Raw genomic sequence first — 17,901 nt, 5'->3', positions numbered from 1 at the left:
CCTTTTTGCGAAGCGCTCGGCCTGGAAGACCTAGGGGACGTTTTAGGGTTTTTTTCTTCTAGTTTCTTGAGGTCTGGTTCGCGACTTGCGACCTGACTGTTCTCTCTTTTCCTTTGTAGATGTCCGACCAACACCGTGGAAATTCAGGTCAAAAGCGCTGCAATTATATCGTAGGAGAAAACGACACTTCGAGCTCCGAAGATTGTCTCATTATGGAGGGCCAAAATCTTGGGGGTGCGAGCTCGGGGTGCAGGGAGGTCGCCGTCCCGACCTCTCGGGAAACCGAGCTGAAGGTTCAAGATCAGATCGCTGGTGGGAGTGCTGATCTTGCGGTCTTCAAGAGATTCTCATCCAAGGCCAAGCTTCACGAGGTGATGACTTGTGCTCAGGAGTTTCGTCTCCCCAGGACCTGCCGAATATACATCCCTGCATCGAGCTCCCATGCAGCCTACCCGCCAGCCAATTTCATAGCTATTAGCCCCCAACACCTCGAGTCTGGCTTCATGTTCCCAATAGCTCCGTACCTTATCGCCCTCTTGAACGACGTCAAGCTCGCCCCCTTCCAACTAACACCGAATTCGTATGCCCAACTTACTTCTTTGGCCGTTTTATTCCTTATAAATAAACTTCCTCTCCCTTCGCCAAAACTGATAAGAGTTTTATTTTCTTTCAAAAACGCCAAGGACGGGCTGTATTACCTGGCGGCTCGTCCTTCTCCGTACAAGGCCGCCCTTCCTCAGGGTAAAGCAAAGGGAAAGTCCAACGTGGGCGATTACAAGTCCAGTTGGTTCTTCGTGTCTTGCCCTTCCCTTTCTCTACTTAGGAATTGTAGCTTCGCACTGACCCCTGGTAAGAGAAGATGAGCTCTCACAAATCTTTCCTTTATTCTGAGAGTGCTTGTTTTAACTTGCTCATGCTTTGATGCAGATTTTGGGGGGAAGAAACCGATTTTATCGGCCGAGGAGACTGATATCCTTGGCAAACTTGTGGCTGCGGAGTCAAGCTCGGAGATTCTTGAACTTTCGGACGAGCTACTTCGCGAATACGAGCTCGCCCCTTCTCTTGGCACCGAGACTATCGAGGGAGATCATTTCAGGGACTTGGGTGCGGAGATTCTCTCTTCCGGCTTACAGCTCGCTGAGACGAACAGTTCAAGAGGGGAAGCCGACCAAGACGATAATATGGTTGATCTCGAGCTCCTTTAACCGAAGCGTCATAGGGCGAGGTCGAGCACTACGTCCTCCATAACCCCGAGCTATAGCTCGCGGGATGGCAGGTCGGAGCAACCGCAGCCGCAATCACGCCCCCAGCAGCAGCAAACCCAGCAGTCGCGGGGGGGCAGCAGGAGCAGCGGCAAAGAACACTGCCCCGTCAGCCCCAACAGTCAAAGCAAGCTCATCTGCAGTTGGGGCATCGGCCCCCTGCCTCCCGAGACCATGGTTCGAGTGGAGCCCGTGGGAAGGAGGTCGCAGTGGAGGTTCGAGACGCTCATGCTGCCAGCTCGAAACGGAGATCGGACCAGCTGCAACAGGGGGAGGATATCAGGGCCAAACGGGTCAGGGTCCGTGAGAAGGAGCTGGCCGTGGAGGCCCTGCCAGGAGGGGTCTTTGTTAGTCCCCTCCTGGATTTCGTGCCCGATTTCCTGGGTCCGAACTCGAAGCCCCTTGATGACCCGAAGTTAAAGGGAATCCCCCTTTGTGATTTTGTCGCCCGTCACAGCCTGGTGGTAAGTAGGAATTCTTCGTACCTTGGTTTCTTAACCTACTTTTTTAATTACCTAACATTTCTTCTTTTGCAGACTTCTCTTGCTGCCGTGAAGCTCCGAGCTCAGTACAAAGATTTTGAGGAGCAGCTTCAGTCGGTGAGCATGTCCCGTCAGGCCGAAATCGTGAAGCTTGAGGACGAGAAGAACGCCCAAAAGGCCGAAATAACGAAGCTCTCGGACGAGAAGAGAGATCTCTAGGTCGAGCTTCTTGCCACTCAAAAGGAGGTGGAGGGTTGCTTGACGCGTCTGAGGATGGAGATCCAGAAGAATAAAGATCTCGATGAGGAGCTTCGCAGGTCGAAGAACATGTGGGAGCAAGCCAACTCCGGGCTCACCGGCGAGCTAAATGGAGCGAAGGCGGAGTTGCGGAGGGCTGAGGAGCGACTCAAATCAACCGAGGCAGAGCTTAGGGCGGCGAAGGAGGAGCGGACACGGGCGGATGATCGTGCCGTCCGATGCGAGGAGCTTGCCAAGAGGACCATTGACGATATAAGGGCGGAGGTCGGAGAGCGGATGGACGCGGCTCGTAGGGAGACCAGATCCGACACCTGCTCGGCATTTCTGTACACCCTTTGGGTGAACCATCCTGAGATGGATTTCTCCTTCTTCGGTGCGCAGGCTGTCGAGGAGGTGGCTCGGTATGCTGCCGAGGCCGCGGAGGATGCTGATGATGCCAGTCCCCTTGACTCGTTTTTGGTCGCAGCGCAAGCTCCTCAGGTCGGGGCCGAGCTATCCGGGGTCGCCGCGGCTCAGCCTGGTGAGACTGCCAAGGAGCCTCATGTGGAGGTTGCCGAGGTTTTCCCAGCCGGGACTGTCGAGGTCGATCTCCAGCCGACCATACCTACTGAAGCTCGCCCTGTCGAGGTTGATTCTGCAGAACCAAACGCCCCTCTTAGCTAGGATTCCCACATGTATTTTTTTTTTTTTTTTTTTTGTAATGTGACCTTCATCTCATAATAAAAAATTGGCATTTTGTGCACGTTGCCTCAGATTTCTTCGCGAATTCAAGTTATCTCTGATGACGATTCTTGAATCATGACTTGAAAGTAACTTCTTCACGGTATAACTTGAAATTTCTTCAACAAAGCTCCCGTATTTTTGAAAGGTCTACTGATAAGGAACTTTTGAGTATGTAACTTGATAATAAACTGTTCGAACATAGGTCCAGGTAGATCCGGAGTTTTATCAGCTCGTAGACTAACGCTCTTTAACTAGCTCGTTGATGATAGTTGTAATAATCAGCGCGAGCACTCATACCTAGGCAATTTTCAGGAAACCCCGTTCGGCATATTTTGACGAAATAACGAGAGCCTTCCCGAGATATATGTAAAGTCGGACGGCCTTGTGATCTTGTCTAACATGCGGTGGCTGAGAAGCTCGTTATAGGGCGTGTGCCTGATAGGTCGCGAATGCTTTATTTTTAGCCAAGTTAAGACGGACCTCAGCTGATAGGGTCCAATACGCAAAGTTTGCTAGGGTATGAGCTTATGCCATGGCCTCGGCCGGCATGTTGAGGCTTTAATAAGTTTTCAATAAATTGAGAGCGAACACTCAGGTAGGTCGTAGACCATGGCTTTAAGCCAAGATAGGAGGACCCCAGCTAGTGAAAGCGCAGCCTGTAGCACCAAGTTATATGTTCAGGCGGGTTATAGAGTGACCCCAGCTAACACACCATGGCTTGTTATTTCGTTTGACTTGTACGGCCGGGATATGTGTCCAGGTAGGTCGCGTTACGTCCTCAGCTAACACCCAGTGGCTTCTACAAGTTTTATTTGAACTGAGAGGGAACACCCAGGTAGGTCGCAGACCATGGCTTTAAGCCAAGATAAAAGGACCTCGGCTAGCGAACCCAAGCTCGGGGTTACTTGTGGAAGTGGTTGCTCAGTAGGTTCCAAACCATGACATAAAGTCAAGATGATTGGTTCTCAGCTCGCAAACCACGACCTGAGGGAGGGACCAAGGTGAATGCTCGGTTAAGCCGTTGACCGTAGCGCCGCGGCTAGGTTATTTAGGCCTCAGCTCGCAAACCATGGCTTCTCGACCCCTCGTTACGGGGGCATTCAATCGAATACCAATAAGAATAAAGTGTAATGAAAGTTCATAAATTCTGACCAGAATCATGAAAGTCATTCGTAATAAAAAGACGGAGCATAGGCAAGAACGATTACATTTATCTGAAGTAAGGACGAAGGTGTTCTGCGTTCCAAGCTCGTGGGAGAGGGAGACCGTCCATGTTTGCCAGATGATATGCTCCGTTATTCAAATTTTCTTTGATGATAAATGGACCTTCCCAGTTAGGCCCTAAGGTGCCATCGCTTGCCGCCCGTGCTCCTGGTAGTACTAGGCGTAGTACCGGATCTCCGACGTTGTAACGTCGGATTCGGACCTTCCTGTTATAGTATCGTGCCACTCTTTGTTGATAAATGGCGATCCTCACGCGAGCTACATCTCTTGATTCCTCGAGCAGGTCCAGATTAGCCGCCAATAGCTCGTTATTGCGATCTGAGCTGAAGGTGGCCCTTCGGTGGCTGGCCACTTTATTCTCAGCGGGGATCATAGCCTCCGACCCATATGCCATTGAGAATGGGGTTTCTCCAGTGCTGCTTCGGGCTGTTGTTCGATAGGTCCATAGCACTGTTTGCAGTTCATCCACCCAGGCCCCCTTTCTAGCCTCAAGCTTTGTCTTCAGGGTCTGCTTGATTATTTTGTTGACTGCTTCGACCTGCCCATTGGCCTGGGGGTGATCAACGGCGGTGAAACTCTTTTGAATCCCCATTGACTCGCAGAATTGGATGAATTGCTCGCTGGTAAATTGGGTTCCGTTGTCCGTTACTATTTGCTGTGGCACTCCAAATCTGCAGATTATGTTATCCCATGTAAAAGCTTGTGTCTTCGCACTGGTGATCTGTGCGAGCTCTTTGGCCTCTGCCCATTTGGTGAAGTAGTCAACTGCCACTATAGCATGTTTGCATCCTCCGCGAGCCGTGGGCAGCGGCCCGATTAGATCCATGCCCCAAATGGCAAAGGGCCAAGGGCTGCTCATCTGCTGCAGGTAAGCCGGTGGAGCTCGCGGAACCTTGGCGAACCTTTGGCACTTCTCGCATTTCTTGACCGTCTCTATGGCATCTTGCTTCACGGTGGGCCAATAAAACCCTTGTCGGATGGCCTTTTGTGCCAGAGAGAGTGCCCCTGAATGATTACCGCAGTGGCCTGCATGAATTTCTTCTAGCACAGACTGGCAATCGGTGCCGTCAATGCACCTCAGGAGTGGGGCTGAGAATCCCCTCTTGTACAGTCTTTCATCGCAGATGCAATATCGGGCGGCTTGAGCTCGCAGGCGACGTGCTTCCAGCTTGTCTTCCGGTAGTTTCCCGTCTTGCAGATATTCCAAGATGGGGGTCATCCATGAGTTTTGGGGCACCGTGATCAGTAGCGTTTCATCTCGTTCTTCTGTGCTCGGGGTGGCCAAGAAATCGACAGGTATGTCCCCCAAGAATTCTGCGTCCCGGGCAGTTGCTAGGCGAGCCAGAGCGTCCGCATGAGAGTTCTGGGAACGAGGGATTTGATGCATTTCATATTTTTCGAAAGTGGCTAAAAGTTCGCGTGCCTTCTGTAAGTATGCTGCCATCTTCGTGTCTCTGGCCTGGTATTCTCCCCGTACCTGGTTGACAACTAGTTGAGAGTCGCTGAAGATCTCCAAGAATTCAGCTCGTATTTCCTTTGCCAGGCGGAGTCCTGCTAATAAGGCTTCATACTCGGATTCATTATTGGTGGCTAAAAAATCGAACCTCAGGGCGCAGAGGATTTTGTGACCTTCGGGGCTTATTAGCATAACCCCGGCTCCCGCTCCTTGTTCGTTCGATGATCCATCGACGTATAGTTCCCAGGACGGTCCTTTCAGGTTTTTCGGCTCTTCGTCAATTGGCCCAGTAAACTCGGCAATGAAGTCTGCCAACGCTTAACCCTTTATCGCCGTCCTTGGTTTGTACTTTATGTCGAACTGAGCGAGCTCAATAGACCATTTTAGTAAACGGCCTGAGGTATCCGGTTTTTGGAGGATTTGTTTCAATGGGTATTTGGTCAGGATTTCGATCTCATGAGCTTGAAAATAGGGTCGCAGCTTCCTTGACGCCACTATTAGACAGTAAGCTAATTTTTCGATTGGTGCGTACCTTGTTTCTGCATCGATTAGGCTTTTGGAGACGTAATAAATGGGGTGCTGCACCCCTTCTTCCCCCTGAACGAGGGCCGCGCTGAGAGCCTGTTGGGATACTCCTAAGTACAAGGTCAACCTCTCTCCCTCCTTAGGTTTGGCGAGCAGTGGGGCCCGTCCCATGTACTCCTTTAGTTGTTGGAATGTGAACTCGCATTCTTCTGTCCATCTGAAGTCTTTCTCCTTTTTTAGAAGCTCGAAGAACGGGGCACACTTGTCAGTTGCCTTTGAAATGAAACGGCTCAGAGCCGCGACCTGACCATTGAGGCTTTGCACCTCCTTCTTTCTTATAGGCGACCTCATGTCGAGCAGAGCCTTAATTTTGTCTGGGTTGGCTTCAATGCCTCTGTTGTTTACCATAAACCCAAGAAATTTTCCAGAGGCTACACCGAAGGCGCACTTGAGCGGGTTGAGCTTCATCCGATATTTCCTGAGGACTCCAAACGTTTCTCTTAGATCGGAAACGTGGTCCGTCACTTGCTCGGATTTTACCAGCATGTCGTCAACGTATACTTCCATGGTTTTTCCGATCAGTGTTTCGAACATCGTATTGACCAGCCTCTGGTAGGTCGCGCCAGCATTCTTCAATCCAAAGGGCATGACCTTGTAACAATAGAGCCCCCGGTCGGTTATGAACGAGGTGTGCTCTTGGTCCGTTGGGTTCATGGGGATTTGGTTGTAGCCTGAATAGGCATCCATGAAACTGAGGAGGCGGTGACCAGCCGTTGCATCCACGAGCTGATCGATTCTGGGGAGGGGAAAGCTGTCTTTAGGACAGGCCTTGTTCAGGTCGGTGAAGTCGATGCAGGTCCTCCACTTCCCGTTTTTCGTTTTTACTAGGACCGGGTTGGCCACCCAGACCGGATAGTGGGCTTCCTTGATGAAATTATTCGCCAAGAGTTTGTCCACTTCTTCTTTAAGAGCGGTATAACGCTCCGGAGTCATTGGCCTCCTCTTCTGGCGTACTGGCCTGTAGCCTGGATCTACGTTGAGCCTGTGTGACATGACTTCTGGGGCGATTCCCACCATATCTTCGTGGTTCCATGCGAATACATCAAGGTTAGCTTTAAGGAAATCTGTAAGTTGGGATTTTACCTCGGGGGCTAGACTCTTGCCTAGCTTGAGGTGCCTCTCCTCGTCTGCCTCGCCAACTGAGATATCTTCGAGCTCTTCCATGGGACCGGTGGGCTTTTCGCAGTCGACCTCGCGTGGATCCAGGTCCTCCCATCGGCCGGTTGATCGCGGGCTGACTTTTGCGATGATATTTACTTTCTTTCCCTTTGCTCCCATTTTCAGGGCGTCCTCATAGCAACGTCTTGCGAGGTGCTGCTCGCCTCGTACACACCCTACACCGTCGGGGGTCGGGAATTTCACCGTAAGCGACCTGGTTGAGGTCACTAGATCCAGGTCGTTTATCGCCGGCCTTCCGAGTACGACGTTGTATGCTGAGGGGCAGTCAATTATTAGGAATTCTGCCAAAGTAGTGGCCTGGCGGTTCGCATCCCCGATGGTGAGAGGAAGGCTGATCCGACCGATGGGAATCACTGCGTCTCCCGTGAACCCATAGAGTGGCTCTGGGGACGAACTCAACTGTTCCGGTCCCAAACCCATCTGATCGAAGCATGCTCTGTACATTACATTTACCGAGCTGCCCGTGTCCACCATTATCCTCCGCACTTCGGAGTTGCCGACCTGGGCTCGTATAACGAGTGCGTCGTTGTGCGGCCAATGGACGTCTCTGGCGTCTTCTTCCGAGAAAAACATCTTCTCTAGGATTGGGTTACCCCTAGGCCGCTTCGCGGGAACCGGCTGTTCGCCCGATCTCGCTAGCAAGACATGGTTGGCCTCTCGTATGTATTTGTCGCGGGATTTGTGGGAGGAACCAGCGAGGTGGGGCCCGCCATGGATCGTGTAGATGGTTCGTACAGCCGGTGCTTGGTCGTCATCGGTGGGAGGCTGCTGCTGTACCGGCGGCTGGCTTGGTTGATTAGTCGGCCGCACCACGTAATCTTTCAAGCGACCTCTTCTTATCAGATCTTCGATGGCGTCCCTTAGGGCCCAGCATTCCGAGGTGTTGTGACCCGCCTCGTTGTGGTACACGCAAAATTTTTCTTTGTTTCGGAATTTGTTTGGGATTCTTAACGGGTTGGGCTTCCCGAATTCCTCTTTGTTCTTTTCGATGGCGAAGATCCTTTCTTGGGGGTCTGACAGGGCACAGTAGCTGTCAAAGCGCTGTGATCTATGAGGTCGCTCATCTCCCTCTGCCTTCCGAGCTCGCTTGAACACTTCATTGCTCGAGCGCTCCCCCCGAGCTTCTCTTCCGGCGTCTCCGTTGTGCCTTCTCTTATTCTGGCTGGAGCCCCCAACTTCTTCTCTCGACCCGACGGGCTTCTTCGTCCCGAAGGCGTCTTCCCATCGGATTTCCTTGGAAGCTCGTTCATAGAATTTCCCCAGGTCTTTGACCGGGGTTCGGTAGATGCTCTCGTAGAGCTTTCTGTCTTTTCGGAGGCCGGCGGAGATCGCCGTTAGGATACTTTCATCCGAGGGATCCTCGACGTTGCTCACCTCGCGCCTGAACCTGGCGATGTAATCCTTTAATGGTTCGTTTGCTTTCTGGAATACGGTGGCGAGGTGGCAAGGTGGCGCGAGCTGCCTCCTTAGAGCCCTGTATTGGTTAAGGAACCTCTGTTGGCACTCCTCCCAGCTGTTGATGCTACGAGGCGGAAGGCTCCTGAACCAAGCTCGGGGGATGTCTCCTAAGATTGCTGGGAAGGCGCGACATTTAGCCAGCGAGCTGGTTGTCTGTAGATCCATTTGCACGTTGTACGCATCCAGGTAATCATAGGGGTCGCTGTCCCCATTATATTGTGGCATGCTCGGGACCTTAAACCTCCGGGGCAGGGGTTCGAGCTCAATTTCTCTGGCGAACGGCGTCCTATCCCCACGGCCATTATTCTGGCTGCGGACTCCTTGTCGTTCCTCCAGCTGTCGCACCCTCTGATACAGCTCTTCCACAGTTGAGTCCGGTCCTACTGATTGCTGGGCTTGCGATCGCCTGCTTCTTTCTCGGACTGGGGAGCGGTGAATTGGGGACGGATAGTTATCCCCGATATCTTCTTCCGCTGGCGGGTGTCTCTCCTCCCGCGGTTGGCGGACCCTGCGAGGCGACGCCGGTGGGTCGTGGACAGCCCGTGCTTGAGCTTGGGCCAGAATTCTGACCGCGTCAGCGAGTTGCATTACCGTATTCTCCAATGTTTCCTGGCGCTGCTGCCAGTCCCGGATCGTCCCTGTCCCAGTGATTTGGACAGTAGGCTGGACAGGGACCCGTGGTGGTATGCCGGGAGCGTCTCCGGCGGGCGATGGCAAAGGAGTATCGGCTGTCGGGGCAACGGGTCCTCCATTTGGTGGTAAGTCTCGTGGTCGGTCGTGGTGATTTTCAGGTGGGTCGACCGCCGCCTCAGAACTTCTAGTATGCCTTCCTCTAGCCATGGCTATTGATCATAGTGGCCCCTTCCTCTAGCGCCAAAATGTCGACGTTTGATTTCGGCCGACCGTGATTCGTTTTGGGCCGTGGTGAGTCAATCCAAAAATACCGAGAAGGAAGGAAGAAAACCCCTCCCCCAAAGTTCCAAGCGTGTACACCAGAATCTTTTACGTGGTTCGGCCAGAACGATGCCTAATCCACGGCCGCCCTCTGATTATTCTCCCAGAGTGGCGGTATCTGATTATTCTCTTTCGTCCTTCTTGCCCCTCATGGTCTCTTTGATTTCCATTTATCTTGAGGGGCTTTTACAATCTAGATAATATATAAAAATACAGTGTTTGTATAATGGGGGACAGAAAGTTCTTACCCCCTTCGCAAGACCGGGAGTGGGATCCTCATTACGAGCGGCATGGGCTGTTACAGATAAAGTGATCGGACCCTACCTCTGACTTCTCAGCAGCTTTGCCACTCATGCGAGCTGGAGGTTTTGGGCGAGCGACCTGGATGGTCCAGCGATCTGAAAGATATTTCAGGAGCTCGTTAGTCGATTGCTCCGAGCTCGTTGGGGGATTACCGGGAACTCGCCATATGCTCGCTTTACGAGTTCCGGATCTTTGGTGGGGGCTGGACCTTCCTTGACGAGGTCGTCCGGGCCTTCTTGGCCTTGGGTGATTGGGCTGGTCTATCGGACCGAGTCTGGCCCATGCGGGGTGATGCGGGAAATACATATAACATAACTATTAATAAAACTCGTGGCTCACACTAATTAAATCTAACCGTGTAATTTAAATAATTTAACCATCTAAAATCCCATGTAAGCACACCGTAAATAAAATCCCGACGAGTCTTATATTTGATTTAAATTAAATCACATCAATAACACCCTCAATATATATAATTAATTAATTAATATATAATATTAAGAACTCACCAAAATGCACCACTACCTCCTGCTTAACTTATAAACATAGGAACATATATATATATATATATATTTGCTTAATAGCATATACAAATATCTTCACCCATATGCTTACACGGCCAGACAATTCTTTTCTTTTCCATCACCCTAATTTCATTGCACCCACACACAGGGACATTCACGCCCCATATACCAAATAGCATATACAAATATCTTCACCCATATGCTTACACGGCCAGACAATTCTTTTCTTTTCTATCACCCTAATTTCATTGCACCCACACACAGGGACATTCACGCCCCATATACTGTATTTACACACACACATATATATATATATATTTAGATATGCAATTGGCACCCTCACGTTACAATTCTCACAATCAAAACAATATACACACAGTAAACTCACCACTTGCACACAGTGTATTAGAATATATATATATACTTACACAACAAATTAATACACAAAAATCATCCAAAATTACTAAAATCAAACTTTTAAATAATTTCTAACCTAACAAAATTATTAATACATAATTATTTACTCACCCGAATAATTAATTCGCAATTAAATTTGATTAAACCCTCAACTTCTCCTAATTTTCTCAAGATTTTCAGTCTTTACGCGACATTTTCTTCTTCTCCCGAGCTCTCTGCTCTGCTCTAATTTAATCCAAATGTTTGCTTCAATTTGAAGCATAAAAAGGCAGTCGAAGTCAGCAGAAAAATAGGGCCAATTTGGCCTTAAAATTCGCGCACAACAGTGCGTGAGAGAGGCAGCCGCAGGGCGCGCCACGTGGCCGCGCAAGGTTTCAGCGCTAGCGCCCCAAAACGGCGTCGTTTTGGGCTGCCTCTGCTGCCCCGAAAGTTTAATTTTTATTTCCCAGCGCGCGCGTCCCCTCTTTGGCTCGATCCCGCGCCTCACGCCTGCACCCGCGCGCACGCGGCCACTGAGCTGGCTGCTTCTTTAGTAATATGTGCACACTTAATTAATTTTATAGTTACTTTTAGCCACTTCCGAAAGTTTACACTTAAACCCACAACTTCCGAAAACCTCCACATACACCCCTAACTCCTATTTCCCTTATTACACTTATATTCTCCAAAATTACTTTATTTTAATCTTTTTCTAAATATTTCCTAATAAAAAGTTATTTCCTCAAACTAACATACATAAACATTTTTCTTAAATTCCTAAATACCCAAATAAATTCATATTTCTTTTTAACCCACAAATATTCAATAATCACCACAAATAAAAATCAAATCAATATTTCTCTTAAACCCAAAAATATTTAACAATTATTAATTACTCCCGACCAAATTAATAATCATTTATTTATTTTCCAATTCTCGGGATATTACAAAATTTATTTTTTTATAATTTTAAATGTTATAATTTTATATATAACTTAAATGTTATAATTTTATTTTTAACTTTATTTTCTTTGTTGCTTTTTAAAAAATGTGAGTTATCTTAAATGTGATAATTGATTGTTAAGAGGAATATGTAAAGTCATGTATAGATAATTAATTTTAAAATTTTGATTATTATTATTTATATAATTAATTAATTATTTAAATTATCTTTATTTTATATATAGTTTAATTATTTTATTTTTTTATAATTTTAAATGTTATAATTTTATATATAACTTAAATGTTATAATTTTATTTTTTAACTTTATTTTATTTTTTTGTTACTTTCTTAAAAATTTGATCTGTCTTAAATATGGTAATTAATTATCAAAAGAAATATGTAAAGTCATGTATGGATAATCAATTTTGAATATTTGATTATTATCATTTATATAATTAATTGATTATTTAAATTATTCTTATTTTATATATAGTCTAATTAATTTAAATTTATTTTTTATATTTTTAAATATTATAATTTTATTTTTTAACTTTTTTTTTTTTTACTTTCTTAAAAATTTGACCTGTTTTAATTGTGGTAATTGATTATAAGGAGAAATATGTAAAGTCATGGATAATCAATTTTGAAAATTTGATTATTATCATTTATATAATTAATTGATTGTTTAAATTATCTTTATTTTATATATAGTTTAATTATTTTAAATTAATTTTCTTATAATTTTAAATATTATAATTTTATATATAACTTAAATGTTGTAATTTTATTTTTTAACTTTTTTTTTTCACTTTCTTAAAAATTTGACCTGTTTTAAATGTGGTAATTATTTGTTAGGAGAAATACGTAAAGTCATATATAGATAATCAATTTTGAAATTTTGATTATTATTATTTATATAATTAATTTAAATTTATTTTTTATAATTTTAAATGTCATAATTTTATTTTTTAACTTAATTGATTATTTTCATTTATTTAATTCTCTTTTTTCCCATTAGTCTACTCTGAATATGTGCTATATGTTGAACTTGGAGAAATTAAATACAAATTAAATTTGTGTTTTGAAAATTATGTTAAGTGAGAAAGATTCAAGTTGTGTGGCAAAGCGTGAGAAAAAATAGAAACTTAATGGTGGCATGTGATTTGATAAATTGAGAGAAATAAGAGAATTTGAAGGAAGAGAAATTAATAAAAGAAAGTAAATATCTCTCTCTTTTCTTCCTCTCCAATTCCGTTCAACTCTTCTATTTCCTCTTATCTCATTTCTCGATTATTCTTTTCAAGTTTTATCTTCTTCTTTACTTTTATTTAGTAAATTTTAACCATATTTTTTTTACCTAATTTGGTATTTTGGTGTAACATAACACTACTATTCTGTCAAGTGAGTGATGTGAATGCAACTAAGAAAAATTAGGTCTTAAGGGTTCTTGTGATATGCACATACGAGACAAATACACGTGAAAATTTAAAAAAAAAAACGTCTACCCTTGAATGCATGTTTTAGAATAAAGAAATAGATTATCATTTTTTTTTCGTGTTATTGTATAATTTTTGTATTTTTTACGCATTACTTATTGTATTACATGTTAATTTAGGTTTATTGTTTACATGGTTTCGGGATAGAGTTACATGCTTTTAATTGTTCGTCTACCCTTGAATATATATAAAGAAATATTTCAAAATTTATAATTTTTTTGTTGTATTTTCATGATTATAACAAGATTATTTTATTTATTGTTTACTTCTTTATTGTGATTTTTATTTATTATAATTACTAAATTATATAACTTTCTCTTTGACAATTTTTTTTTTTTTTTTTACGATATCCATACACCACATGGGTGATCCACTAGTGATGAGTAACTAATACCGAATAAACTTTCGTATTTTATTTTTGTTTACTTTATAAGTTAACTTTAAATCTCAATTATGTTTCAATAAAATATACGTTTAAAATGTAATGTACATTTAACTCTTGGTTAGAGATATAATATATTTTTATAAAGATAATTTGTTATTAATGGAATATTTTTATTTGTTATAATAAAATAAATACACATTTAAATATAAGTAATTCTATCTATTCTTTTTAAGAGTAAAGGTTAAATAAATTATATTTATTATATTTTATTTTTAACATTCAAATAATTACGTTGGTTAATTAAATAGTTTAAAATATAATATATTTATTATTAATTAATAAAATTATTTAGATATTAGAAACAATATACAATAACTATATGTTGTCTGACAATAAAAAAACATTTGCTATTATTTAATTATTGTCTTAAAAACAATAATTAACATTATCTCTAAAATATAAAATATGTTTAATTGTGGATTATACTTAAATGAGAGACGCATTAGAAAACATAAAATATATTTAAGCCTTGATGGTTTTATTATTTAAAATATAAAATAGTTATAGATTTGAATGGGATGCGGTGTGCCGTGTGTATTGAAATTAAGGTTATTAAATAAAAGAAATATTTGAATTTTGTAAGTAACAAAATCTTCAAATAAAGATAACAGAAGTGTTTGGATATATTTTTTAAAATGAATACCAATCTTTCAAAGCCGAACCTAATCGGGCGATCCGACCAAAAACTGTTGCCAAATGTCATTTGGGCTGTTTGGCTTACTCTTTTTTTTTTTTATTGGGTTTATAAGTTGTATAAAACTTAAAATTTGATTAGTGTTTAAATTGAGAATAGGGGTGAGCATAAAATCGATTACACCGAATCGGACTGATCGGTTCGGTTATCTATAGTGGGTGGTTCGGGTTCGGTTAGTGTTTTGCCAAAAATTTGGATATTCGGTTCGATTCGGTTATTTGGGCAAAAAAACCCAATAAACCGAACCGAATACAAACTGATCGACCCGTGTTGCTGTTGCCTTATGTTGGTCCATTCAAGTTTCAACATTCATTGCCTTGCCTATGCCTTTCTTCTTCCTTGAGCCCGATAGCCCGCTCGAGTCGAGAAAGAGAGACCGACTGCCTCACAAACCCCCCCACTCGTCGCCGTCGTTAACCTTCACATCGCCGTTGTTGTCAGAGCCAAAAGCCTTCGTCGTCAGTTTCTCTCCCACCCGACCCAACCCCCCTCACTCGTCATTGAAGCATCAACCCTAGCCCTAGGTCTTTAGCAGCTAACCCTAACCTCGTCATCGACCCATCGTCGTTCTCGTCAGATCGAAACGCCTTCAAGCCCTTCACCATCGGCTTCTTCCCCACCCAACTACCCAAGTCCAATACCTAGCCCCCTTATCGTCGAAGGCTCGAAGCATCGACCCTAGCCCTAGGTTGCCGGCTAACCCTCACCTCGCTCTCGTCCTCGCCGTCAGACCCAAACACCTTCACTGTCGGCTTTTCCCCCACCCAACACCTAGCCCACCCCCTTACCCTTTCGAACGTGACAGCAAACCCTAAGCCATTTCACCCTCCTCACCGTCAACATCAACAATTTGGTTGGTTTCGGCAACTTATGAGTGAACGATCTTGCGGGTATCGCCGTCTTCGATTTGAGAAGGTACGATTTCGGCAACTTAATCGTCCTGTGGTTTGATAAGGGTTAATATTTCCTATATCCTAATGAATTATATCCCTATTTTGGCTTTATATTTATGGTTAAAGTAAATAATTATTCGTATTACATATTATTTCAAGATGAAGCAAGGAAGTTGGCTTCTATAATTAATTAAGGGCATAATCGAAGACATTGGATTACCCATTTTTTATTACTCAAATTCAAATGCCAATTATGGAGTCTAGAGGATGTTTCAAGTGTACTTGGCCCAACTATCAAATGGAACCCAACCAAAGGCCCAAGACCAACCAAAGGCCTAAGACCAATCAAAGGCCCAACAAAGCCCAATTTGTAGAAGACTTTTTTTTGTTTTGTATTTTTTTTTATAAGTGATTTACCACCTAAAATCTTTTATATTCTTATGAGTAGTCCACCACCTAAAGTCTTTGGTATTTTTTGTCTTTTACTTAATTTTCTTCCATTAGTTAGGTGAATGTTTTGTGAGTGCCCATTAGATATAATTATGTTTAGTTGAATAATTGTGTGGTTTGTATTGCATCTTGTGGGCTATAAATAGCTCACTTGGGTGTATTTGTGAGGACATAATTATTACTTGAATCAAAGTTTAGTTTTGTTCTTAAAGTTTCTCTTAGAGAATTGCTCTTATTCTTTCTCTTGTTTTCTCTTGTAATCTTATTTCCTTCCTTTCTTCTTTTAAATTCTTATGTCATTTATTGATACTTTATTATCCACAGCCTAAATGGCCGGTTAATTTATGCCTTTAAATTTCTGTAATTTTAATTCTTGTCTTTTAATTATCCACAGCCTAAATGGCCGGTTAGTTTATGCTATTTTAATTCTTGTCATTTAAATTTTGTTATTTAAATTACGCCATTTAAATTCTTGTTAATTAACTTTTAAATGGAAATGAGTAACTAAATCTAATCTTGGGTTAGGCAAGGACAGTGTCCAACGCCAATAATTCCCAAAGAAAGCTGCACTTTAAATGAGTAATATTAATTTAAATTTTAATACGAGTGTGTTTTAATTATTAGGAAATCACTAGGTTTTGATTGGAGCGTAAGCCTAATTTAGAGCTTTCATGTCACGCATGGGAGTTACTAGAATTGGAAATGCTATCATATCCAAACCCGAATAATTAATTTAGTTGTTTTGTATATTAATTGTAATTGAATTTATGGTAGTTGCTTAAAATAGAATCCCCCATATCATGTATGAGGATTGCTTAAATTAGAACTATCATCATCTCTAATTTCATTTAGTAACAAACCCTCATATCTGAAATTAAATTAATGTTACTAACCTTGTCTGCTAAAATTTGGAAATCAACAGGTTGGTGCTGAAATTGTCTTAACTCAAGTACTATCCAATTTTATATTCTCACGTCCAGTATTTATTTCAACCTCTGTCTTGCTTTATTTCCTAGTATCTATTGTCTAAAAAACCATAAAAAAATCTTGTTGTCAATTCAAATGCGTGTACATGCGTGTGACATTCTTTTTCTTTTGTCATAAATAAATCTCTTAGTGGACGACATGTACTCATCCAGAAAATATAAATTTAAATTTGGACTACAACTGCACTCGTACACTGACGAGTATAAACCTCTCACCTAAATAAAAAAAATATATAAAATTTTTATTGTGTTTTAATTGCAGGGTGAGAGTGCAGCCATGGTTCGATCTGGTTGGTAATACGATTTGGTTCATTGATGTTTTAACTTTTGCGAATTCGTTGGTTAATTCATTTGATTTGTTTAACTCGTTGTGATTTGGTTCATTGTTTCTCTTGTGCTGTACCGAATTATTAATTTTTTTTACTGTATTGAATTCTTGTGCATAATGCACTGTTGTTATTGTCATAGTTAAAGTTGTGTTTTCTGCTGTTAATTGTTTTAATGCACTATGAATGGGATGTTAATTGTTTTAATGCACTGTGAATGGGATTCTTACGTAGCTGTGTTTTCTGCTTTCTGTTACTATTATTGTTTAATTTGTTTTGTTTTCTGCTGTGATTGTTTTGATATATAAGTGAATTGTGCAGCAATGAATGTTTTTTCTATTTTGTTAGTTTTTAGTGTTTGTTGTTGGTGTTTTGTAGTTCATATGTGTATTGATCACGTATTTTTTCTGTTAATGGGTTTTTAGTGTCACTGTTTGCTGTTGATGATATTGGTGTTTTTAGTGTTTCCGGTTCTGTTTTTGGATTACTTTTCGGTTTAATCTTTGGTTCTGTTAGTTTACATCCAAATCGATTAATTCGGTTTGATTTTTGAGTTATTTTTTCGGTTCGATTAGTTTAAAATCTAAATCAGTTAATTCGGTTTCGGTTATTTCGGTTAGTGTATTAAGTCGGTTCGATTATATCCATAATGTCGGTTCGGTTCGATTAGGCAAAAATGGGCGGTTCGGTTCGGTTATAACCGAATGCACACCCCTAATTGACAATGTATTTAAATAAATATATTTTATACTGTGAATTATATAGTTATGTGTTCGATTTGAAAATTTTAATAAATTATCATAACTTAACCAAAAAAATAAAATACTAATTTTTAATAAAAATATATTATAAATTGATGTCCAA

This window comes from Diospyros lotus, chromosome 1 (assembly GCF_014633365.1).
Source record: "Diospyros lotus cultivar Yz01 chromosome 1, ASM1463336v1, whole genome shotgun sequence".
Classification (NCBI taxonomy): domain Eukaryota; kingdom Viridiplantae; phylum Streptophyta; class Magnoliopsida; order Ericales; family Ebenaceae; genus Diospyros; species Diospyros lotus.
This window is presented reverse-complemented; position numbering follows the sequence as displayed.